We start from the raw sequence: 6,879 nt of genomic DNA, 5'->3' as shown, positions 1-6,879 counted from the left end.
TGTTCATGATCAATCAGACACTCAGAAGTAGTGTGTTGCAGTGCTGCAGTATGTTGTATTTTTATCTTATTGCTTGTATTTTGGCTGTTTATTAAATCCCTGTCTCCATCTCTTTGTCACTGTTCAAAACATGCTTTCCGTTTGAAGTCTAATCAATACTAAAGATAGTCCTTATACTTTTGAATCAGTTATGTCTTCAGTGGTGGAGGAAGTGCTGAAGCTTAGTACTTAAGTAAAAGTACAAATATCCCGCAAAACATTTACTCAAGAATCTTACTTAAGTAAAAGTACTAAGTACTTACTTTTAAATTTACTTTAAAGTATTTTTTTAAAGTAAAAGTACTCACGCAGTGCGTTGTCTTAGTGTCGGGGCTGTGCCATTTTATTTATTTAATTATTTTTAATTACTTTATTGATTCCCTCCTGCGGAAATTACTCATTTTACCAAGTGAACGAAACACACGCACAAGATAGATGTAGATATATTGATTTATGCCTCTGCCTATGTCACTGCTCACAAGCAACTATACAATACATGGTTAAATATGGTCAAAGATGGCTGTCTAATTCTGAGCTGGAGGGCTCAGGCTCACGCTCAGCCGACGTTGGCTCTGGGCTCATGTTGATGTTGCATGTCGTTTCTTCTCGCCGGAATCAGGCCAGTCCACTAGCTCGTGCTGCTACCAAATGTGCGCTCTGCCATCATTGGAAGTAATAGAGCCACTTGATTGATTGGCAATGGCAAACAATGCCTCAACGCAATCAATCTATTTTTTTTTTGCATGCAAGAATTTGAGGAAATTATGTTCATAACGTGACGAGTAACGGCATAAATTGTAGAAATGTAGTGGAGTAGAAAGTACAGATAATTGCTGCAAAATGTAATGGAGTAAAATCAAAAGTACGCATTATTATTTTTACTTAAGTAAAGTACAGATCATGGACTGTATAAGACATGGACGTAGCACCCGTGATGTCACCCATTGGTTTCGGGGAGTCGGTTTTGTGACCAAACCATGGGCATTTGAGCTGCGCCATCTTGGATTTTAGTGGGAGCGTACTTTCCATATTTGGCGAAGAGGTGGTTACTCTACGGGTCAGCCGGGGTCAGCCGGCCGAGAACCCAGCCACTTAGCTCGGAGCAACCGAGCTAGCCTAAGGCTAATCAGCTAGGCTAACAAGCTAAGTCCGACCCGACTAGCTCGACCCCGTACGACCGCAACACAGAGCATACAACAGAGATCATAATGTTGCTGCTGTGTTTTAAACATGACTGTTTCAGATAGAGAGGTTTTAGATGGAGCTGCAGGGTTTGGTGGAGTTGTGGGGGGAAATTTATTTCTAGCTTGTTATTTAACTGTGAAACATTCATTATTTCATATTGATAAAATATATTAAAAAGTTAAAAACATTATTATTGTTATTATTATTATTATTGTCATTATTATTAATGATAACGATAAAAATAATTTTGATAATAATATATTAAAATGTAAAAGCTTTCACCGCTGCCTCCATCCACTATCCACTTACAGTTACAGCAGCACACCACCGCTTACTGACAGAGCTGCTCTGTCCATGCAATGTCTGACTTTTTAAACAGAAAAATGAGACGAAATAAAATTGTAGCCTAGTATTCCCACAATAAACGGACTCTGAGAGCACGGAACACACCGCAGCAGCGTTCCTAACATTATCCACTCTGGTCCTCTATCTGTATCAGCAGCGACCATAAATCGGCAATTAAGTCATAAGCCAGCGGCAAAATATGCCGGTACATGTTAATTAGTGCAAACATCCAGGTAAAATAGTGAGAAATTTACTTACAGAAAAAACTGCAACACAGACTCCTTAGACGGTCGGTTAGTACAGTCTAGTGCTGTGCGATAGTACGATATATAGAGTTAAACTATCGTACAGTCCTCTATCGTTTTTATCGTAATTTTAACGTGTATGGGCTGTAATTGCTCAGATAATGTAACTGCAGCTGTGTTGCCGCTTTCGGCAGCATTTTACGACACAAACTCCTTTACGGCTGACTGTTGACCATGCCGGCTGACTGCTCACTGTTTTCCATTTGCATGAGAGCTAGTTATGGATTCCGCTAGTGGTAGCATGGTCGTAGGGATGGAGTGCACAACAAACGTCGAACCAACAGAGGAGGAATTGGTCCCCAAACGAGGGAAAAGGAACTCCACTGTTTGGTTTTGGTTTGGATATAAAAAGACAGACATTAACCAAAACAAGGTGATATATAAAATATGCCACCAAGAGGTCGCTACTCGCGACTCGAACACTACTAATCTACTACTAATTTGAAGACAAGGCATGCTGAACAGTACACGGAGAGTCAAAAAATGCAGCAAAGAACGAAACCTAAAACTGACGAAAAGAAAAGCACACAAACAAGCATCAAAGCGTCAATGTTTAAAGGTACTGCGTATGACAAGGATTCCCGCAAACACATTGAAATTACAGATGTACAGATACATTCATATGTGTCGACACATATGAATGTATGAATGTATGTTACTAGCACTTTATGTTGCTACTGTATTTTATTTCTTTGCACTTTATTGCACTACTTGAAAACTGAATACTGTATCTGAGTGGGTCTGTTACTGTACTTTATTTCTTTGCACTTTATTGCATTACTTGAAAACTGATTACACCATCAGATATTTCTGAATGGTATTTGTTCATTTAATATATTACATTTTAATTTATTTTATTATAGTTTTTTTAATTGTATATAGACACTGTAACAGTGTCTATAGAGATAATTGCGACTAACTATAAGTTTAATAAATAACTAGGACTGTAACTACAACTAATTATAAGCTTTGTCAAACAAAAAGGTTTTAAGCTTAATTTTAAAATTAGAGAGGGTGTCTGCTTCCCGAACCCAAACTGGAAGTTGGTTCCACAGGAGAGGGGCCTGATAGCTAAAGGCTCGGCCTCCCATTCTACTTTTAGATGTTCAGCACCTGAACCTGGTTAGATGAAAGTGCCCCTAATGAGCTTTTGTGTGAGAGGAAAGCTGTGATGGCTGGCTGCTTTATCACCAAACACAGGGATTAAAATAAATGTATGATTATACTTTTCTCATTCCAGAAAGTGTTTTTTTTTTTTTTTTTGTATCATACAGAAAAACTGGGCCAAAAAAATAGGATTACACGCATCTCAGAGAGATATATATGTATGTGGTTTGAGATTGATTTCTCTCTCACTGTGGGTTACTGCCCTCTCTTGTTTTTTAGCCCACTTTGTAGACAAGCTGATTCCTTCATTTTATTGTTGCTAGAAGTCAGACTGTCCGGACATGTCTGGTCGGCTGGTAAGGCAAGAAGCAAAAAAACAAAAACAAAAAAAAACATGCACTGAACAAATGGCATGATGTAGAAAGATGAGGACACGGATGGACCACAAATAAATGTGCATTGTGTTGACTGAAGGATGTGGGTTGTGAGAGATGTTTTTCCTGAATACAGCCCACACGGAAATATACAGTTCTACACACATACACACGTACATCTGTCGTGAAGATACGGACAGCTCTGATTGCCCTCAGGCCTTCGTTTATGTACAGATAGGATTTGGTAAATTTCCTGCGTTTCACAACATCAATAGCCTGCTATAATATGTGGAACACAAGCAGTGCAAATCCAGACTCAGTTCTGTCATGCTGCCTATGTAGGGCCTGAATCCTGCCAGAGCTGGCCCCACAATCACCCCCTCATGTGCACACATCTCTTGGTTTTACTATATTTGCGGGGACCTGTGATTGATGCAATACATTCCCTAGTCCTTACCCTACCCTGAACCATAACAACTAAATGTCGAAAATCAACTCTTACCCTAACCTAAACCTAATCCTAACCCTAAAACCAAGTCACCAACCTCAGAAAGCAGGCTTGACCTGTGGTGACCTCAATTTTTGTCCCCATTGTAACACAAGGCTCCATGGGTTAGTGTGAAGTCAGGTTTAGTCCCCACCAGGATATAAAAACATGCCCCCCACACACACAGGATGCTGTGTGAGTCATGTTTAGAAGAATTCATTTGTTTTTCAAAGCTCAGTGTGAGTAACTCTTACTTTGCAGCTTTAATGGATATTAAAGCAAGAATCCGCCTTCAGACTCCCACATCATCACTTTGTTTTATACAGTGCTTTCAGGAAATGATGTCACTAGGACTTGTTCACTATCACATTCTGCTAAGAATAACTTTTCTAAGCAGTAAACATTGTGCAGTTGAAATGCCTATCCTTCAACTCCAAAACACACTGAATGTGTAACATCCATTCAACTCATATTACACATAAGTCCACACAAGCAAAAATCAATCTGTTTAAAACACAGTATCATTGATGTTAAACTCAAGCCAGTGTGTTACTTGGTGACGATGACGACATCTGGTCAGGTATTTTCAGTGTCTGGAGGATGATCTGACTTTTAGTAGGTCACTGAAACTGAGTCTAGAAACTGATCCAGAGAAATAAAATTCCCCACATTTGTACAAAACAAGCTGTTGTATGGACTTTGTGCCACTGAGGTGATTGGTTGCTTCCAGATTGTGCAGGCTGTCTACAAACAAAGCCAAGCCCACAGGCAGTTAGCAAGCCAGTCTCTAACATCACGATTTAACTGACAGTTAAATGATATTCAGCTAGTAATGTAAGGTCAGTGCTGCATTTCTTTGTTTAGAAGAAGTGTGCGTGCACCTCACGCTGCTACTGTTGTTGTTGTTGCTGCTGCTGCTACAGAGCCTGTGGGCTACAGGAGCTCTACTGAACCTCCTCAGAAATTCCTCAGAAATTCTCCCATGCCTTGGAAGTAGAACTCAAAGGTATGATCACATTTTCCTGTTTAAGGTGTTAAAGACTGTGCTTGCACATTTATTCCCCCAAAATCTCTAAGAAACGTGAGGGCACCTGTAGCCTGCTGCTAACTCTCACAGACCCTGTCCAGTTGTGCCCATAATTCATGCAAGGCATCATGAAACTTGGAATAACACAGACAGAGGTTAGTCAGTAATTTCCTTAAACAGTCAGCGACTGTAATTTTTCACAAATGTTTCTGAAATAGGAGAAAATAATGCATTTGCTGGGGACTATTTTCAGCAGTGAATTAATCTACATCTTTGAGATGCTCCTGTATCTCAGATAGGGACATGGAAGTTTTTTGTTGGTCACGTCTGAGAGAAACAAACAAACACACAGACAGAGTTAAAGTGTCTGCATGCTGCTGCACAGACCAGACTGTGGGCTGCAGGTCAGCTGACCCTCCTTAGAGACTACACATAGTTCACTGTCGCTGCACACTGATCTCTCACACACCTCCAGCAGCCACAAATGCAAAGACATTTAAACAAATGGAGCCACATACACAAATCAATACAACTGTGTTGACTGACTACGGAAGGCCAGAGCAGGGTGAAGATGACATGGGGGGGCAACATTAATTCCATTAAACACTGAAGCCTACTCCAAACTTTTCAGACATTCCAGTAGCAGCGTCTGGGATAATGTGCACAAATAGCAGCAGTGTGGTGATGTGGCTGGCATCTGTTACTTTCAGGGGAATACACTTGGTGCTGGAACAGGGGCACACCTGGGGAATGGTACATCGTGCTTTTGTTCTGACCTTGTGTTTCTTTAACAAACACACACACACACACACTTAGAGGAAAACTGGCAAAGAGTTGGCACATGCCCCAAACATGCAAACTCAGAGAACTGGTTTACATAAAAACACACGCAAATACATACACACACATTCAATGAAGCAGACAAATACTTGGCACATATACATGCACACATACACAAGCACACACATATACCTATTTTAGTGGCTCATAATCAAAGTACAGTCCCTGTTGCCCTGCCCTACATCCTTCCATGGTGTAATCCAGTGCAGTGGTCCCCCAGCGGAGCTCCTGACATTGAGTCTTATTATAGACACCGCACCGTCCAATTATCACTGCTATCAGCAGCCACAGAGCGTAACACACAGACCCACTTGTGTGTGTGTGTGTGTTTGAGGCGGGGTGCAGTCCATGCTCCATATATCTGTGACACTGCTGTTACACCTGCAATTCAGATTGAGGCTGAAGGGGAGAAAGGGGACATGGAGGTCAGTGACGATCGTACAGAGACCCGGAGACATAAGCAATGGACAAAATCTTCTTCTTTTTTTTTTTTTTTATTGTGTTCAATGTGGTCTTTCTTTTTCCAGAGGGGGAGCAACCAAGCATTAATCAAAACTATTCAGGTAGACTAGAGGAAATCTCCTTGAAATAATGTCCTCTTAAGTTTAAAAAAAAATATGAACTGTGGTAAAAACCTACTGCCATGTATAGCCTATACTGTTATTTAAAAATGCTTGTCACAGGAACAAATAAAGTTGTCATGTTGCCGTTTCAAACCACTAACATGTCATTGTGCAAAATCCTACTGACGAATGAAAATGTTACTTATCAGTTTTACAGAATAATCAATGAATATCAATATATCATTTTTAAGATTTTGGGGAAAGCAGTTATGTGAGGGACAAATGGTGGCAAACTTTAAAGGAAAAGCTAAAGATTTTGGGAAATACATTAATTTGTTCTCTAGAGTGAGATGATCAATGTGACCCTCTCTTTGTGTCTCATTTGTTTAATCCCCAAAATGGCAAACAAGATATAACTGATAATTATTTGTCACTAGTTAGCTAATGCTACCTAGTTAGCTAATGCTAAGCTAACCTAGTGACTATTTGAGGGTCAGTTTCAAATAAAGAAACTCTGTTCAACCTGCTTTAATAAAACATGCTCAGCCTTTCTACTATGCAAGTACTGAAAAGTCTCAGAGATTTTCAAATCACCTGTCAACACCAC

Source organism: Toxotes jaculatrix, chromosome 22 (assembly GCF_017976425.1).
Source record: "Toxotes jaculatrix isolate fToxJac2 chromosome 22, fToxJac2.pri, whole genome shotgun sequence".
Taxonomy (NCBI): Eukaryota; Metazoa; Chordata; class Actinopteri; family Toxotidae; genus Toxotes; species Toxotes jaculatrix.
This window is presented reverse-complemented; position numbering follows the sequence as displayed.